We start from the raw sequence: 19,794 nt of genomic DNA on the forward strand, positions 1-19,794 counted from the left end.
AACAACACTATTAAGTAGACACTGAGACAGCAGGACATCCACCCTCAGAACAGGAACCTTTGTACAAAACAGAAAATTAAATAAGGGTGATGTTGAAAAATGCAAGAATATGTGGGATCAGAAGCACACCCAGTGCCACACCGTGGAAAAGGGAGGCCAGCAAAAGACTGGGCCAAATCTCCACAGTCTCTTTGGAAAGAAGACAGGTCAGGCTATTGGATTCACTTACACAGATGCCAGTAAGAAAAAAAGCATCGCCTAGGAGGAGGATACACTGATATAGTATTTGGAGAATCCTAAGAAGTACATTCCTGGAACAAAAATGATCTTTGCCAGCATTAATAAGGCAGAAAAGTACAGATTTGACAGCTTACCTCAAAAAAGCTACTAATGGCTAGGCACAGTGGCTCACGCCTGTAATCCCAGCACTTTGGGAGGCCAAGGCGGGCAGATCACTTGAGGTCAGGAGCTCGAGACCAGCCTGGCCAACATGGTGAAACCCCATCTCTACTAAAAATACAAAAATTAGCTGGGCATGGTGGTGGGCACCTGTAATTCCAGCTACTAGGGAGGCTGAGGCAGGAGAACTGTTTGAACCCGGGAGGCAGAGGTTGCAGTGAGCCGAGATTGCCCCACTGCACTATAGCCTGGGTGAAAGAGTAAGACACCTCAAAAAAAAAAAAAAAAATGTACTAATGAGTAATTGATCACTGCCATATTTATTACAAAATAGAAATGTCTGGCCAGGCACAGTGGCTCATGGCTGTAACCCTAGCACTTTGGGAGGCTGAGGCAGGTGGATCACCTGAGGTCAAGAGTTCAAGATCAGCCTGGCCACATGGTGAAACCCCGTCTCTACTAAAAATACAAAAATTACGCCAGGCGCAGTGGCTCATACCTATAATCCCAGCACTTTGGGAGGCTGAGGCGGATGGATCACCTGAGGTCAGGAGTTTGAGATCAGCCTGGTCTACATGCTAAAACCCCATCTCTACTAAAAATACAAAAATTAGCCAGGTGTGGTGGCAAGCACCTGTAGTCCTAGCTACGTAGGAGGCTGAGGCAGAAGAATCACTTGAACCTAGGAGGTGGAGGTTGCAGTGAACCGAGATAGTACCACTGCACTCCAGCCTGGACAACAGAGTGAGACTCCATCTCTAAAAGAAAAAAAAAATGGCCAAGCATGGTGGTGAGTGCCTGTAATCCCAGCTACTGGGGAGGCTGAGGCAGGAGAATTGCTTGAATCTGGGAGGCAGAGGTTGCAGTGAGCTAAGATTATGCTACTGCACACCAACCTAGGCGACAAGCAAAACTCCATCTCAAAAAAAAAAAAAAAAAAAAAGAAGAAAAAAAAGAAAACTGGCTGTGGTTAAACGAATATACTTGCTTTTTTGGATTTTATTTTTATTTTTATTTTGAGACGGAGTTTCCCTCTGTCGCCAGGCTGGAGTGCAGGGACGCAATCTTGGCTCACTGCAACCTCCACCTCCAGGGTTCAAGCGATTCTACTGCCTCAGCCTCCCAAGTAGCTGGGACTACAGGCACACGCCAGCACGCCCAGCTAATTTTTGTGTTTTTAGTAAAGATGGGATTTCAACATGTTGGCCAGGATGGTCTCGATCGCTTGATCTCATGATACACCCGCCTCGGCCTCCAAAAGTGCTGGGATTACAAATTTAAGCCACGGCACCCGGCCTCTTATTTTTTAGACAGGGCTCGCTTGTCATCCAGGCTGGAATGCAGTGGCAGGATCACAGCTCACTATAGCCTTGACCTGCTGAGCTCAGGCGATCCTCCCATTTTAGCCAGCCTCCAGAGTAGCTGGGACTACAGGCATGCACCACCATGCCCAGCTAATTTTTTTCTGGAGATGGGGTTTTGGCATATTGCCCAGGCTGGTCTCAAACTCCTAGACTCAAGTGATTTGCCTGCCTCGGTCTCCCAAAGTGCTGAGATTACAGGTGTGAGCTACCGTGAAGGTCTTGGTTTTTATTTTAACAGTAATTCCAATTAAGTAAATGATACCACTGTTTTCCCCTTCTAAAGATATGACTGAACTTCATTAGTAATGTTCAACTTTTCATCAAGATGGTGAATGCCATCTTAAAACCTACAGAAGATTGGCTTTATATTTAGATTTATATAACTGGTTATGTTAGCACACGTAAAACTGGCAAAATTCCTTCATTGTCTCAGAACCAAGCACAATTCACCTGTGTTTTGTTTTTATTTGCCTCTTAAAGGAAAGGGCTGATGATAAGGCAGCAATGTCTACACTTTTGGCCTTAACTATGCCAAGCTAATTAGAATTCCTTGTAACTAAAATGGTTCCTTTTACTTACTGAAAAGCACTTTAGGGTGTGGTTTATGTGTAATATCAAATAAGGAACAGTTAACGCTTAAAAAATAAAATAGACCAGCCACAGTGGTTCACGCCTATAATCCTAGCACTTTGGGAGGTAGAGGCAGGCAGATCACCTGAGGTCAGGAGTTCCAGACCAGCCTGGTCAACATGGTGAAACCCCATCTCTACTAAGCATACAAAAATTAGCTGGGCATGATGGCACATGCCTGTAGTCCCAGCTACTCAGGAGGCTGAGGCAGGAGAATTGCTTGAACCCGGGAGGCGGAGGTTGCAGTGAGCCAAGATCGCACCACTGCACTCCAGCCTGGCAAGACAGCAAGACTCCGCCTCAAAAAAAAAGATTTTTTTTTTAAATGGTCTGGCCTGTTCTTAAGCCTTAACAATCTTATTCACTAAGAAGTTTCAAAAACAGGCCAGGCACAGTGGTTCACATCTATAATCCCAGCACTTTGGGAGGTCAAGGTGGGCGGATCGATCATGATGTCAGGAGTTTGAGACCAGCCTAGCTAACATGGTGAAACCCCGTTTCTACCAAAAATACAAAAATTAGCCGGGTGTGGTGGTGCAAAATCCTAGCTAGTCAGGAGGCTGAGGCAGGAGAATCCCTTGAATCTGGGAGGTGGAGGTTGCAGTAAGCCGAAATCACACCACTGCACTCCAGCCTGAGCTACAAGAGCAAAACTCTGTCTCAAAAAAAAAAAAAAACCTCTTTGCCGGGAGGGGGAAAAAATACCTCTTGCCCAACAGAATAGGTGTCTTCAGACTACAAAGGGGTCCAAGATACATTAAAAAATGTTAAGAACCCTGCTCTGGAGGGAATAGCTCTGTTGCCCAGGCTGGAGTGCAGTGGCACAATCAGGGTTCACTGTAGCCTCAACTTCCCGGGCTCAAGCAAACCTCCCATCTCAGCTTTCCAAGTAGCTGAACTACAGGTACACATCACCCTAGTCCAAAAATTTTATTTTCTGTAGAGATGAGGTCTCACTATGTTGACCAGGCTGGTCTCAAGCTCCTCATGCTCATGTAATCCTCCCTCCTTTGCCTCCCAAAGTGCTGGAATTACAGGTGTAAACCACTAGGCCTGGCCGAAAACACTCTTCAAAATATTTATGGGGAAGGCAGAAGGACTGTAACAAAAACAGAATACTGATTCTGTCATTTACTGGCTATGTGATTTAAGTTGCTTTCAATTTTCTCATCTGTAAAATGAGGATAACTACCAGCAAGTTTCATGAGAATTAAAATGATAATATATAAGGTATCTACTATACTGACTCACAAAAGTTGTCTGATATTAGTATCTGATATTAGTATGTGATATTAGTACTGATATTATCTGATATCAGTATCTGATATTAGTATTGTCTGATATTAGTATGCCCTTCTCATTCTCTACATGCTATAGCCTATCATATCAAGATTTTGATACTTAAGATCCAACTTTAAAACTTTTCAACAGTTGGCCGGGCACAGTGGCTCACACCTGTAATACCAGCACTTTGGGAGGCCGAGGCAGGCAGATCATAAGATCAAGACATCGAGACCAGCCTGGCCAACACGGTGAAACCCCGTCTCTATTAAAAATACAAAAATTAGCCAGGCGTGGTGGCATGTGCTGCTTGGGAGACTGAAGCAGGAGAATTTCTCGAACCCAGGAGGCAGAGGCCGCAGTGAGCCTAGATCGTGCCACTGCACTCTAGCCAGGTGACAGGGCGAGACTCCATCTCAAAAAAAAAAATAGAAACTTTTCAACTGTTTTCCTACAAAAACTCGGTCTCCTATTAACACTAACCCACTCTGTCCACTCTAAAATCCACTGCGTCCTAGCATTTACATTTCATGTGTATTTTGTCGTTGTTGTTGTTGTCGAGCCAGCTTGGGCTCTTGTCGCCCAGGCTGGAGTGCAGTGGCTCGATCTCGGCTCACTGCAATCTCCACCTCCTGGGCTCAAGCCATCCTCCCACCTCAGCCTCCCAAGTAGTTGGGACTACAGGTGCACATCACCATGCTTAGCTAATTTTTGTACTTTCTGTAAAGACAGGATTTTGCCATGTTGTCCATGCTGATTTCAAACTCCTGAGGCTCAAGCAATCCGCCTGCCTAGGCCTCCCAAAGTGCTGGGATTACAGGTGTGAGCCACCAAGCCTAGCCTATTTAATGTGAATTTATAGGCTGACATATAAAATCCCCTAGCCAGTTTTTTTGTTTGTTTGTTTTGTTTTGTTTTGTCGAGATGGAGTTTGCTCTTGTTGCCCAGGCTGGAGTGCAGTGGTGTGATCTCGGCTCACTGCAACCGCCGCCTCCCAGGTTTAAGCGATTCTCCTGCCTCAGCCTCCTGACTAGCTGGGATTACAGGTGTGTGCCACCACGCCCAGCTAATTTTTTGTATTTTTGGTAGAGACAGAGTTTCACCATGTTGGCCAGGCTGTTTTCGAACTCCTGACCTCAGGTGATCCACCTGCCTCAGTCTCCCAAAGTGCAGGGATTACAGGCATGAGCCACCGCACCCAGCCAACAAACTTTCATTAAGTGAACTTCTAATACCACAGCTTATAATTTGTATTGTTTTGTTTCTAGAGACAGGGTCTCGCTCTCCGCCCAGGCTTGAGTGCACTGGCACAATCATAGCTCACAAGGGACTCAAGTGATCCTCTTGCCTCCTGAGTAACGGACTACAGGCGTGAGACACCATACCCAGCATCATAGCTCTTGATTTGTTGCTTTGGCTTAATCACATTTCCACCTTGATGTACTCAAAATGTTTTTATTAGTCATAAACTTTTCTAATCACATTTGTGCTCACTACAATTATTTCCTATCACAGTTTACAGACTTTCAAAAATTGATTCAGTTTCTACTGAAATAAAATGTAGAGGAAAAGAACACAGTAAACAAAAACGATGGAATTTAATCCCTTAAAAACAAAATTCATTTTAAAGTCTAGAAGGTATGCAACTTCTACCACACATAATGATTTCAAATTGTTTTACAGGAGGAGCAGCTTGGAAATTTCAAACATAAAATGCAACTGCAACAGAATATTATTAGGCATTAAAAGCGAATGAGGCCATGTGCGGTGGCTCATGCCTGTAATCCCAGCACTCTGGGAGGCCAAGGCAGGCCGATCACTTGAGGTCAGGAGTTTGAGACAGGTCTGGTCAACATGGTGAAACCACGTCTCTACTAAAAATACAAAAATTGGCCGGGTGTGGTGGTGGCCGCCTGTAATCCCAGCTACTCGGCTGACGCACGAGAAGCGCTTGAACCTGGGAGGCAGAGGTTGCAGTGAGTCGGGACCGCCCCATCGCACTTCAGCCTGGGCGACAGAGTGAGACTCATTCTCAAAAAAAAAAAAAAAAAAAAGAATTAAGTCCCGATATATGCTACAACATGGATGAACCCTGAAAACACCATGTTAAGTGAAACAAACCAGGCAAAGAAAGATACATGTTGTATGTTTCTTTTTTTAGGCAATCTAGGCAGAAGATATATTAGTGGTTACCTGAGGCTGGAGAGAGAGGGAATGGGGAGTGACTGCTAAATGGCTTCCAGAGATTCTTTTTTAGGGTGATTAATTTTAGGGTGATTAAAATAGTGGTTGATGGCTACAGAACTTAATAAATATAGTTTTAGAAAATCACTGAATTATACACTTTAGAAACCTGAATCTTTTGGTATTTGAATCATATTTCAATAAAGCTATTACTTAATTTAAACTGCCAGTGAAAAGCCACAATAATTTTGTGAAGGAAATAATGAAAGTCACTGACTGGAAAACTAACCTGTGACGTTAGCCAGGTCAACCTCCAAATTCCTTCCCCCATTTCTAACAAGTACATCAAACTAGAGACAGTGTGTGAATCAAAGAATTCCAGGCACAGTTGGCTGTTAACTAGAATAGTAAGTGGCTTCCTAGGCTCTGTCACTCCTAAACTGTAGGGGGCTTCCAGCCTCGGAGATTACGGAAGTAGTACTTTTCATTAGCAAGCTCAAGAAGAAGTGTCAAAATAGGATGACACTTTCCTAGTCGCTCTGCAAAAACCTAAAAAACCAGAAGGGGTGTCATCTAGACACTCCTAAGTCTATGCAGGTGTCAGCCTGCCCTAACCCACCAGCCAGCAGCGTGCACCATTCAACCATATCTTAACTTGCCCCTTACAAATTGACACTTACACTAACAAGCCCTTAGATCTCATTTGTTTAAAATGACAGATATACAACCCTCACGGGGTTCCCACTCAAGGCCTTCCAGCCTCCGCCCTGCCCCTGCCCACCCCCAAACCTACACACGTGTTAGCCCGACACCGCCCCACCGGGTCCCACGTGCACCTGGTCTAACACACTCCCCACGTGTGGGCGCCCCACGGGCTTCCTCAGGTAGCTGAGGTCACCGCATGACCCCCGGTCTCCAGAGATATGAGACGGGAAGGACGAGGCCCTAGTCACCGAGGTCCCAACCCTGCGGGGAGTGTCCACACCCATCCTCCATACTAACCCCAACAAATGCAAGGGCCGGGGGCGACGGCCCCTTTAAGACGCGGCCCAGTTGTCGCCCGCAGAGAGGGGCGCAACAAGACATACACAACCCCCTCTCCGTTCGCCCGCCCACGTCTAGTCGCCTCACCTCGGGCCGCCTGGCCCCGCCGCCGCGACGGCGGCGGAGGGGGGGCGGGGTGCGGGCGGGGTCCGGAGGGGGGGGTCGCCCCGCCGACGGTGGAGCCGCGGTTCGCTCTCTGAGGCCGTGGGACGGTGACTGCGTTGGGCGTGGACGCTCCTAGCTCGCTCCCTCCGCGGCTCCTGGGACCCCAAGATGGCGGCGGCGCTGAGGCGGCTGCGGGCGCTGGGCCGGCGGCGGCGGCGGCCACTTTCACTCACTGAGAGGAGCGGAGCAGGGACACGGGGAGCCATGGCGGGGGGGAGGAGAGGCGCCATAGCCAGGCCAGAACAATCGAGCCGCTACACGGGTGGCTTACCCCCGCCCCGCCCACACTCACTGCTCGTCGCCTGCCCGTGGCCACCCGCAGTGCCGCTGCCGTCGGCCTCGCGCAGCTCGCACCCCGCCGCTGCCACCTGACGCCCCGTGCGAACCGGGGTTCGAGGGGAGACCCTGATCCATGCCATCTGAGTACAGATTGGTCGGGGCTGGGACTGGCGAAGATTGCCGAAAGGCGGCGGGGAGGAGGAGGAGGATGTCATCGCTACAGTGAGCAAGCAGATCTCGCGGGACGAAATGTCGCGAGAGCTTTTCAGGCCCGCAACCGCCGAAGCAAGGTTACTTTTCCCGGAAGTAACGTCAATCGAAACCGCCCGGGATCCTGGGATATTTGTTCGCGCAGGCTAGAGGTGGGAAGGTGCAGCCGAATTGATAGATCTCTTGAGGGGAAGGAGAAGCTCATAGCTGGTATTTTATTACCAGTTTCTGACCCCTTTGGATGGGGTTGTAGATTGTCGGGGAAGTGCCGGGAAGTTCGACTACCATACAGTGATTAGTTTGGGGCTCCCATTTAGACTCTGGGACCAAGAGCCCTAGAGGTTTTAGGTAAGACAGCATAGTTAGATAAGATGTCTATGTGAAGGTTGTAGGATACAAGGACTTGGGAACACGCAGACCTGTTATCGGAAATGCCAGCCTGTTCTCACATCCATACAGTGTGCCTTTGAAAAGTGAATAATAACTTTTACCTGTGCCAACTCTACAATTTGAGTCCACTGCCACCCACATTTACTAAACTTGGGGTCTCGCTATGTTGCCCAGTCTAGTGGGCTGGTCCCAGTCTCCTGGCCTGTAGTGATCCTCCTGCCTGGAAGGATCACCTCAGGCCAAACGTCTTAGAGCAGTCCATTAGACTGGTCAACATAGCAAGACCCCATCTCTACGAAAGAGAAAACGTAATACACGTAATGGACCCAACCACCAGGATGTGTGGTGAGAATTGCCTAGTGTAAGGCCTAGGTGTAGATAACAGTTAGAACTTTCTAAAAGTTAAATGTGCTGTTATTTCAGTTCCTTTGGGTGTCATTGTTTAATCCATTTCAATCTGGCCCTTAGCATTTAACCGAAAAGTACTTTATTACGGTCATCAAGTAGCCTTCTTGTGCTGAGTTAACTGACCTTTAAAAAGTTAAATTTGTGGCCGGGCGCGATGCCACACGCCTGTCATCCCAGCACTTTGGGAGGTCAGGCAGGCGGATCACCTGAGGTCGGGAGTTCGGGCCAGCCTGACCAACATGGTGAAACCCCAGCTCTACTAAAAATATAAAATTAGCCAGGCGTGGTGGCGAATGCCTGAAATTCCAGCCAGTTGGGAAGCTGAGGCAGGAGAATCGCTTGAACCCTGGAGGCAGAGGTTGCGGTGAGCCGAGATCACGCCATTGCACTCCAGCCTGGGCAACAAGAGCGAAATTCCGTCTCAAAAGGAAAAAAAAAAAAAAGTTATATTTGCAAGCCGGGCGCGGTGGCTGTAATCCCAGCACTTTGGTAGGCCGAGGCGGGTGGATCCACTTGAGGTCAGGAGTTCAAGACCAGCCTGGCCAACATGGCGAAAACCCATCTCTACTTAAAAAAAAAAAGAAAGAAATTAGCCAGGCGTGGTGGCGGTCACCTGTAATACTAGCTACTCGGGAGTCTGAGGCAGGAGAATCTCTTGAACCTGGGAGGCAGGGGTTGCAGTGAGCCGAGACTGAGCCACTGTACTCCAGCCTGGGACAGAGAGAGACTCTGTCTCAAGGACAAAAAAAGAAAAAAAAAAACACCTTACATTTGCTTAAATGCATGGCCAGGCACGGTGGCTCACACCTGTAATCCCGGCACTTTGGGAGGCCGAGGTGGGCAGATCACGAGGTCAGGAGTTCGAGACCAGCCTGACCAACCTTGAAACCCCATCTCTACCAAAAATACAAAAATTAGCTGGGCATGATGGCGTGCGCCTGTAATCCACCCAGCTACTCAGGAGGCAGGGGAATCGCTTGAACCCAGGAGGTGGAGGTTGCCGTGAGCCGAGATCTAGCCATTGCACTCCAGCCTGGGCGACAGAGCAAGACTGTCTTTAAAAAAAAAAAAAAAAAAAAATGTGCTTGAAGGCAAAAGTACAATATATAGTTGGCCCTTATATCTGCGGGTTCAGTATCCATGGATTCAACCAACAGCAGATCAAAAATACTCAAAAAAAGGCCGGGCGCAGTGGCTCACACCTGTAATCCCAGCACTTTGGGAGGCCGAGACGGGGTAGATCTTGAGGTCAGGAGATCGAGACCATCTTGGCTAACGGTGAAACCCCGTCTCTACTAAAAATACAAAAATTAGCCAGGCCTGTAATCCCCAGCACTTTAAGAGGCTGAGCTGGAGTGTCGTTTGAAGCCAGGAGTTAGATAGAGATCAGCTTGGGCGACAAAAGAAGACCCCATTTCTACCAAATATTCAAAAAATAAATAATAACTCATTTCAGAATACACTATAATCATTTGCATAACATTTGCATTGTATTGATATAAGTAATCTAGAGATTATCTAAAGTGTATGGGAGGATGTGTAGGTGATATGCAAATGCTACCCCACTTTGTCACACACACCTGTAATCCCAGCACTTTGGGAGGCCGAGGCAGGCAGATCACGAGGTCAAGAGATCGAGACCATCCTGTTTATCACCGTGACACCCCGTCTCTACTAAAAAAGTATGAAAATATTAGCCGGGCATGGTGACGGGTGCCTGTAGTCCCAGCTCCTTGGGAGGCTGAGGCAGGAGAATGGCGTGAACCCGGGAGGCGGAGCTTGCAGTGAGCCGAGATCAGGCCACTGAACTCCAGCCTGGGCGACAGAGCCAGACTCTGTCTCAAAAAATAATAATAATTAAAAAAAAAAAAAGTTTTGGCCAGGAACTAATGCGATTGATTTCTTACATGAGGAGAATGGAAGAAGGGAAGGAGTGGGAATTATGTAGCAGGATTGAGGCAGAAATGGCAAAGTTTCCAGCCTGGGTAACAAGAGCAAACTCTGTTTCAAAAAAAAAAAAAACAAACTAGAAACCACAGAAAGCAACCTGAAAGAACTCCTAATGGCCAAGGCAACAAAGTAAATCATAATAGCACTGGATCATGAACCATAGCTGAACCATATATATTAATTTTAATATTCATTCTGATATAAGTAAATATCTGATATAAATACTAATATAAATAAATTAGAAGAAAGAAGAAAAGAATGCTCTTTCTTAGAGTAGAATTTAGTTAGTAAATGTGGAAGGAAAGAGGGATAACAAAACTCACCGTTAGACAAACACTACAGTAATCACTGCTGCAGACAAGATCCACTAAGGGATGCTAAAATAGTGGTTAAAAATTTGTGGTGAAACAGGATTTGCATAGATTCAAAGTGTCTCACCCAAGATACATTTTAGCACAAAGGGAAAGACAGTAACTTTATAGTGGTGAAACTCAACAGAAACCACCTTAACCAACCAATCAAGGTAAACAAGTAATAAGATATGTTTACATCCTGAACTCCTTAATATTTTGCATTGAGAAAGACCCAACATAATTTCTGTGGTATTCTTACCAAATATTCATAACCACATTCCATTCATGAAAAAAACACCACACTATTTCAAATTCAGGGACTTATACCACAAAATAATTGATCAATACTCTTCGAAACCATCAAGGTCACGAAAGACAAGGAAAGACCCAAGGACCCTCAGAGACCTACAGACTAAGGAGAAATAACAAGTAAATGCAACGTGGAGTCCTAGGAGGGAACCTGGAACAGAAACTGGACATCAGTAGAAAAACTGATGACACTTGTATAAGTTTTTTAATGTGGTTCATAGTATTGTATCAATGCTGACTTCCTCGTTTTAGAAACGAGGTTAGGTTAGGGTTAGGTATTATTGACTGGGCACAGTGGCTCACACCTGTAATCCCAGAACTTTGGGAGGCTGAGGCGGGTGGATCACCTGAGGTTGGGAGTTCAAGACCACCCTGACCAACATGGAGAAACCCCGTTTCTACTAAAAATACAAAATTAGCCAGGCGTGGTGGTGCATGCCTGTAATCCCAGCTACTCAAGAGGCTGAGGCAGGAGAATCACTTGAACCCGGGAGGCAGAGGTTGCGCTGAACTGAGATCGTGCCATTGCACTCCAGCCTGGGCATAAAGAGTGAAACTCCATGTCAAAAAAAAAAAGAAAGAAAGAAATTGTACTGTTGTGGCCAGGTGCGGTGGCTCATGCTTATAATCCTAGCACTTTGGGAGGCCACGGTCGGTGGATCTTGGTCAGGAGTTCGAGACCAGCCTGGCCAACATGATGAAACCCCGTCTCTACTAAAAATACAAAAAATGAGCCAGGCCTGGTGGCACATGCCTGTAATGCCAGCTACTTGGGAGGCTGAGGCAGGAGAATCACTTGAACCCAGGAGGTGGAGGTTGCAGTGAGCTGAGATCGCACCACTGCACTACAGCCTGGGTGACAGAGCAAGACTCTGTCAAAAAAAAAAAAGAAAAGGAAAAGAAAAAAAAGGAACAAAGGAAAAGCTTAAACTGTTAAACTCAGAATTTCAATCATTTTTCAAGCACACAATGAATATTAACAATGACGGTCTTAAAAAAAAAAAGGGGGGGCCAGGCGCGGTGGCTCACACCTGTAATCCCAGCACTTTGGGAGGCCAAGGTGGGTGGATCACCTGAGGTCAGGAGTTCAAGACTAGCCTGGCCAAGATGGTGAAACCCCGTCTCTACTAAAAATACAAAAATTAGTTGGGTACGGTGGTGTGCACCTGTAATCCCAGCTGCTTGGGAGGCTGAAGCAGTAGAATCCCTTGAACCCAGGAGGCGGAGGTTGTAATGAGCTGAGACCACGCCATTGCACTCCAGCCTGGGTGACAGAGGGAGACTCCATCTCAAAAAAAAAAAAGTTTATCAGATGTAACAGAGATGGCAACAATATGAACAATAATAACCATAAGGCTGTGCCCACCAACCACCAATTCCACTGAGCAAATAGTTATCACCATCCTCATTGTTATCTGAGATTCCAGGGAAAACAGGCAGGTGAAGAACAAGTGCATTCAGCTGGGAATAAACGGGATGCATATGCATTTTTTTTTTTTTTTTTTTTTTGAGATGGAGTCTCGCTCTGTTGCCCAGGCTGGAGTGCAGTGGCACGATCTCGGCTCACTGCAAGCTCCACCTCCCGGGTTCACGCCATTCTCCTGCCTCTGCCTCCCGAGTAGCTGGGACTACAGGTGCCGCCACCGCACCCAGCTAATTTTTTTGTATTTTTAGTAGAGACGGGGTTTCACCGTGTTAGCCAGGATGGTCTTGATCTCCTGACCTCATGATCCGCCCACCTCAGCCTCCCAGAGTGCTGGGATTACAGGCGTGAGCCACCACACCTGGCTACACATGCATTTTAAGCATTAAAGCAAGGGACAGAAACTGGTCTTTGTCTATAACTGGCCTTCAGATGTGTGATTTTTGTTTTGAGTTTTTTTTTTCTTGAAAACTAGGACAATGTAGCGATGCTTGTGCAACAGCTAAATGGAAGTGAACCACAGCTTCACCCTTTAGGGACAGTATACCTGCCCACATCTTTCCTGCTCACCTGAGTCCCAACTCACTGACCCTGTTTCAAATGTCTGCAGAATTTTCAGTTTGCAGTTACTACAATAAAAGATCCGTTTTGGGCTGGGCATAGTGGCTCATGCCTGTAATCCCAGGACTTTTGGATGCCAAGGCGGGTGGATCACCTGAGGTCGGGAGTTCGAGACCAGCCTGACCAACATGGAGAAACCCCATCTCTACTAAAAATACAAAATTAGCCAGGCATGATGGTGCATGCCTGTAATCCCAGTTACTCGGGAGGCTGAGGCAGAAGAATCGCTTGAACCCAAGAGGCAGAGATTGTGGTGAGCCAAGATCATGCCATTGTAATCCAACCTGGGCAATAGGGCAAGACTCCGTCTCAAAAAAAAAAAAAAAAAAAAAAAGAATTGGTTTAGGCTGGGTGCAGTGGCTCGTGCCTATAATTGCAGCAATTTGAGAGGGTAATGTGGGCAAATGGCTTCTGTCCAGAAGTTTGGGAGCAGTGAGGGCAACATGGCAAAATCTTACCTCTACAAAAAAATACAAAAATTAGCCAGGAGTGTAGCACATGCCTGTAGTCCCAACTACTCAAGAAGCTGAGGTAGGAGGATTACTTCAGCCCAAGAGATAGAGGCTCCAGCATGAGCTGAGATTGTGCTACTGCACTCCAGTCTAGGCAACAGAGCAAGACCTCCTCAAAAAATAATTTTAAAAAAAGGACAGGGCCGGGCGCGGTGGCTCAAGCCTGTAATCCTAGCACTTTGGGAGGCCGAGACGGGCGGATCACGAGGTCAGGAGATCGAGACCATCCTGGCTAACACGGTGAAACCCCGTCTCTACTAAAAAATACAAAAAACTAGCCGGGCGAGGTGGCTGGCGCCTGTAGTCCCAGCTACTCGGGAGGCTGAGGCAGGAGAATAGCGTAAACCCGGGAGGCGGAGCTTGCAGTGAGCTGAGATCCGGCCACTGCACTCCAGTCTGGGCGACAGAGCAAGACTCCGTCTCAAAAAAAAAAAAAGGACAGGCGCAATAGCTCATGCCTGTAATCCCAGAACTTTGGGAGGCTGAGGCAGGCAGATCACCTGAGGTCCAGAGTTTGAGACCAGCCTGGCCAACCTGGTCTGTGCTAAAAATACAAAAATTAGCCAGGTGTGGTGGCGCACACCTGTAGTCCCAGCTACTCAGACAGCTGAAGCAGGAGAATCACCTGAACGTGGGAGGCAGAGATTGCAGTGAGTCAAGACTGAACCACTGTACTCCAGACTGAGTGAGAGAGTGAGACTCCATCTTAAAAAAAAAAAAAAAAAAAAAGGAGGGAGGGAGGGAGGGGCAGGGAAGGGAAGGAAAAAAAGACAGTTTTATGCAAATCTTTTGCCCATTTTTACAATTGATTTTTCTTTTTAAGTTGTAATTGTTCTTTACATGTTCAAGATACAAGTTCTTTTTCAGAACTCTGATTTCCAAATATTTTCTCTCATCTATAGGTTGTTTTTTTACTTTCTTGTTGGGGTCCTCTGAAATAGAAAAGGTAATTTTTTTGTTTGTTTTTGAGATGGATTTTTGCTCTCGTCACCCAGGCTGGAGTGCAATGGCGCAATCTCGGCTCACTGTAACCTCTGCCTCCTGGGTTCAAGTGATTCTCCTGCCTCAGCCTCCCAAGTAGCTGCTGGGATTACAGGCGTGAGCCCCAGTGCCTGGCCAGAAAAGTTAATTTTGATGTTCACTTTACCTACGTTAGCTTTGATCACTCATGCTTTTGATGTCATATATAAGAATTAATAGCCATCCAGGTGCAGTGGCTCATACCTGTAATCCCACCACTTTGGGAGGCCAATGCAAGAGGATCAAGTGAGCCCAGGAATTTGAGAGCAACCTGGGCAACATAGTGAGATCCCTTCTCTTTTTTTTTTTTTTTTGAGATGGAGTCTCGCTCTGTTGCCCAAGCTGGAGTGCAGTGGCCGGATCTCAGCTCACTGCAAGCTCTGCCTCCCGGGTTCACGCCATTCTCCTGCCTCAGCCTCCCGAGTAGCTGGGACTACAGGCGCCCGCCACCTCGCCCAGCTAGTTTTTTGTAGTTTTTAGTAGAGACGGGGTTTCACTGTGTTAGCCAGGATGGTCTCGATCTCCTGACCTCGTGATCCGCCCATCTCAGCCTCCCAAAGTGCTGGGATTACAGGCTTGAGCCTCCGCGCCCGGCCTACGTGAGATCCCTTCTCTACAAAAAATAGAAATATTAGTTGGGCATGGTGGCATGCACCTGTAGTCTTAGCTCCTTGGGAGGCCGGAACTAAAAATACAATTTTTTTTTTTTTTTTCAGCTAAAAATAAAAATGTGAGCCTAGGAGGACAAGACTGCAGTGAGCTTTGACCACACCCCTGCACTCCAGACTGGGTGACTGAGTGAAAACCTGTCTCAAAGAAAAAAATAATGTATTGCCAAATCTATGATTGTAAAGATTTACTTGTATTTTTCTACGAATTTTCTGGGTTTTGCTCTGACATCTAGGTCTATGTCCAATTTTTAGTTAATCTCTGTATATGGAGTGAGGTAAGACTCCAACTTCATTCTTTTTTTTTTTTTTTTTTTTTTTTGAGACGGAGTCTCGCTGTGCTCCCAGGCTGGAGTGCAGTGGCGTGATCTCGGCTCACTGCAAGCTCCGCCTCCCGGGTTCACGCCATTCTCCTGCCTCAGCCTCCCAAGTAGCTGAGACTACAGGCGCCCGCCACCACGCCCGGCTAGTTTTTTGTATTTTTAGTAGAGACGGGGTTTCACCATGTTAGCCAGGATAGTCTCGATCTCCTGACCTCGTGATCCACCCGCCTCGGCCTCCCAGAGTGCTGGGATTACAGGCCTGAGCCACCGCGCCCGGCCCCCAACTTCATTCTTTTGCATATGAATATCCAGCACCATTTTTTTTTTTTTTTTTTTTTTTTTTTTGAGACGGAGTCTCGCTGTGTCGCCCAGGGTGGAGTGCAGTGGCCGGATCTCAGCTCACTGCAAGCTCCACCTCCCGGGTTTATGCCATTCTCCTGCCTCAGCCTCCCGAGTAGCTGGGACTACAGGCGCCCGCCACCTCGCCCGGCTAAGTTTTTGTATTTTTTAGTAGAGACGGGGTTTCACCGTGTCAGCCAGGATGGTCTCGATCTCCTGACCTCGTGATCCGCCCGTCTCGGCCTCCCAAAGTGCTGGGATTACAGGCTTGAGCCACCGCGCCCGGCCAACCATTTGTTAAAAAATGATTCGTTTATAGAAGATATTTACAACTAAAAAATAAAAATATAAATTTTTATTTTCTCATTAAATGGTCTTGCCACTGTTATTAAAAATCAAACATAGAGACATGATTTTATTCCCTCCTTTGAGTACTTTTCCTTCTTTTGAGTACTCCTATTATGTATTTTGTTGTATGCTCAATGGTGTCCAATGAGTCTCCGAGGCTCTGTTCATTTTTCTGCATTCACTTTTCTGTCTGTTCCCTGGATTGCGTAAAATATGTCAACCTATTTTCATGACAGTGAATTCGTTCTTCCGATAATTCAGATCAAAAATTGAGTCCTACTAGTGACTTTTTCATTTCAGTTACTGTGTTTTTCAACATCAGAATTCCTTTTTTCTGTTTTTTTGTTTTGTTTTGTTTTTGAGACAGGATCTCACTCTGTCATTCAAGCTGGAGTACAATGGTACAATCACAGCTCACTGAATCCTTGACGTTCTGGACTCAAGTGATCCTCCCACCTCAGCCTCCCAAGTAGCTGGGACAAGGAACATACACCACCACGCCCAGCTAGTTTTTGTATTTACGTTTTACCATGTTGTCCAGGCTGGTCTCAAACTCTTGGGCTCAAGAGATCCACCTGCCTCAGCCTCCCAAGTGCTGGGATTATAGGTGTGAGCCACTGAGCCCAGCCAACATCAGAAATTCTATGGAGTTCTTTTTTAGAATGTCTTCAGTCTGGTGCGATGGCTCACGCCTGTAATCCCAGCACTTTGGGAGGCTGAGGCAGGCATAGCACCTGAGGTCAGGAGTTCAAGACCAGCCTGCCCAACATGGCGAAATCCCGTCTCCACCAAAAATACAAAAATTAGCCAGGCATGGTGGCAGGCACCTGTAATCCCAGCTATTCAGGACAATCACTTGAACCTGGGAGGCAGAGGTTGTAGTGATCGGAAATCATGCCACTGCACTTTAGCCTGGGCAACAGAGCGAGACTCCATCTCAAAAAAAAAAAAAAAGAATTTTTGGCCAGGCGCAGTGGCTCACACCTGTAATCCCAGCACTTTGGGAGCCCGAGGCAGGCAGATCACAAGGTCAGGAGATCGAGACCATCCTGGCTAACATGGTGAAACCCCGTCTCTACTAAAAAATACAAAAAATTAGCCGGGTGTGGTGGCGGGCGCCTGTAGTCCCAGCTACCCAGGAGGCTGAGGCAGGAGAATGGCTTGAACCTGGGAGGCGGAGCTTGCAGTGAGCTGAGATAGCACCACTGCACTCCAGCCTGGGCTGACTCTGTCTCAAAAAAAAAAAAAGAATTTTTATGTCTTCATTGATATAATCTCTACTTCATTTGACATTGTTATCCTACTTTCCTTCACAAACCATGTTTTCCTTTAGTTCTTTGAAAGTATTATAATGGGTACCATGAAACCTTTCAAATGGAACATCTGTTTGCAGTTGCAGGCAGTGTATGTTTCCTGCTTTTTTCCAGTGTATGGATCATAGTTCGCTGTTTTTTTATAAGTATCATAATTTGTTTATGGGAAACTGGCATATTTAAAATATTAGGCCAGGTACAGTGGCACCCACCTGTAATCCCAGAACTTTGGGAAGCTGAGGCGAGCAAATTGCTTGAGCTCTGGAGTTCAAGACCAGTTTGGGCAACATGGTGAAACCCCATCTCTATGAAAAATATAAAAATTAGCCGGGCATGGTGGTGCATGCCTGTAGTCTCAGCTTCTTGGGAGGCTGAGGCAGGAGGATTGCTTGAGCCCAGGAGATCAAGGCTGCAGTGAGCCATGATCATGCCTTTGCACTCCAGCCTGGCCCACAGAGTGAGACCCTGTCAAAGTAAATAAATAATAAATAAGTAATATAGTAACTATGGGTACTGATCTGCTATTAAAGGGCCGGTCCTGTTATTTGATTGTTTGTTTAGTGACTACGTGGAATGCTTCAGTGCAACCTGTTCCCTACTCTTAACAGTTCTTTTTTTTTTTTTTTTTTGAAACAGAGTCTCACTCTGTTACCCAGGCTGGAGTGTAGTGCTGCCATCTTGCCTCACTGCAACCTCTGCTTCCCAGTTCAAGCGATTCTCCTGCCTCAGCCTCCCAAGTAGCTGGGATTACAGGCACACACCACCATGCCCAGCTAATTTTTGTATTTTTAGTAAAGACGGGGTTCGCCATGTTGGCCAGGCTGGCCTTGAACTCCTGACCTCAGGTGATCTGCCCGCATCAGCCTCCCAAAGTGCTGGGATTACAGGCGTGAGCCACTGCACCCAGCTTCCTACTCCCAACAGTTCTAAGCCTCTGATGTTGGTCACTCAGGACCATCCCACAATCTGGGATGACAGATTTTGGCAGGGATCTTTTTGACAGTGTCTTTTTCCTGAACACATCTAGTTATTAAATTCCATTCACCACTGATTGCTCTGTTCCTTTCAATAATGCCCTTGGTCACAAATTGCTTCACAGAATAATCCAATCAAAGTCAGGCTCCTTTAAGGAGATGGTTGTCAAGGTCAACTTTTAAGATTTGAGATTTGTTCAGTCCCAAGGCAAGTTTCTCACAAATGTCTACCTTTCCAGTTCTCTTGGGCACACTAGCCAACCCACATTTTAGTCTATATATCCAATGACTCCTCCCAATTGCCTCATCACAACCTCCACTATTTTTGAGAGAACGCTTAGGCTCAAATTCTCCCACACTCTGTTGCAAATTAAGTCAGTTCTTCTGGGAAGAGGTTAGGAGCTACTTGCTTTTTTTTTTTTTTTTTTTTTTTTTCATTTCTTTTAGGAGATACTTGCTTTAAAACCTGCTTCTCCTGCCAGGCAAAATCTCTAGGCCAAGTCTTTGGAGTGTGGGAGAGACAATGCCATAATTCTCTCCAAATGATCTTTCTGCCTAGGAGCTGAGAGCTCAGTGGACGTGGTGGAGAAGCCACAGGTGTTGGTTTGCCTCGGTGTGGAACCACCACCTTCAGAGCCACTCCTAGAGCAATGAATGGCTCAGTGTTCTCAGCACAGCCACACCCAAGGTACAGCCTCTGTCCCACAGCAGGGGCTAGGCAGCAGAAAGGATCCCGGCACATTTGCCCAGAATTTGGTGTCAGCAACAGGTAGCTGGGAGCTGGAAGAGAACTGCTGACATCCTGCCCTTACCAGGAAGATGGCTCTCCAACTGGAAGCTGGGGAGAGAGGAAGGCCCGTGCTCTTGGCTGCACCACCCTCGAGTGGAGTCTCCACTTGGCTGAACTGGAAGGGGAGAGGAGGGGAATGAATCCTAGTTCAAATACCACACTGTTTAATAGTGGAAGTGGAGCATCATAAAGGTCTTCATCCTCACTGCCTTCACACTGAGTAGGCTGAGGAGGAGGAGGAAGAGAAGGGTCTTACTGTCTCAGTGGCGGCAGACCTGAAGAAAATTCGTAGAAAGATACGTGGATCTGTGCAGATCAAACCTGTGTTGGTCTCAACTGTATAAAAAAAAAATTATATTTTCATATAATAGAAACAAGCAATTGAAAGTTAAAATATTGAAAATACAATTTATAATAACAAAAATGCCATGAAAGACTTTGGTTTGGATGTTTTTCCCTACTAAATCTCATGTTGAAATGTGAGTTCCGGGGCCGGG

General features: G+C 46.7%; 1 protein-coding gene across 1 annotated transcript in view; it reads right to left on the reverse strand.

The window, feature by feature from the left end:
- INO80 (INO80 complex subunit) overlaps window positions 1-7,297 on the reverse strand; it is a 137,893-nt gene extending 130,596 nt beyond the window's left edge. The window contains exon 1 of the mRNA XM_025390567.1: window positions 6,990-7,297. The gene's annotated coding sequence lies outside the window, so the exon portion shown is untranslated. The remainder of the gene's footprint in view (window positions 1-6,989) is intronic.
- Window positions 7,298-19,794: the final 12,497 nt, after the last annotated feature.

The sequence above is a fragment of the Theropithecus gelada genome, chromosome 7a (genome assembly GCF_003255815.1).
Source record: "Theropithecus gelada isolate Dixy chromosome 7a, Tgel_1.0, whole genome shotgun sequence".
Taxonomy (NCBI): Eukaryota; Metazoa; Chordata; class Mammalia; order Primates; family Cercopithecidae; genus Theropithecus; species Theropithecus gelada.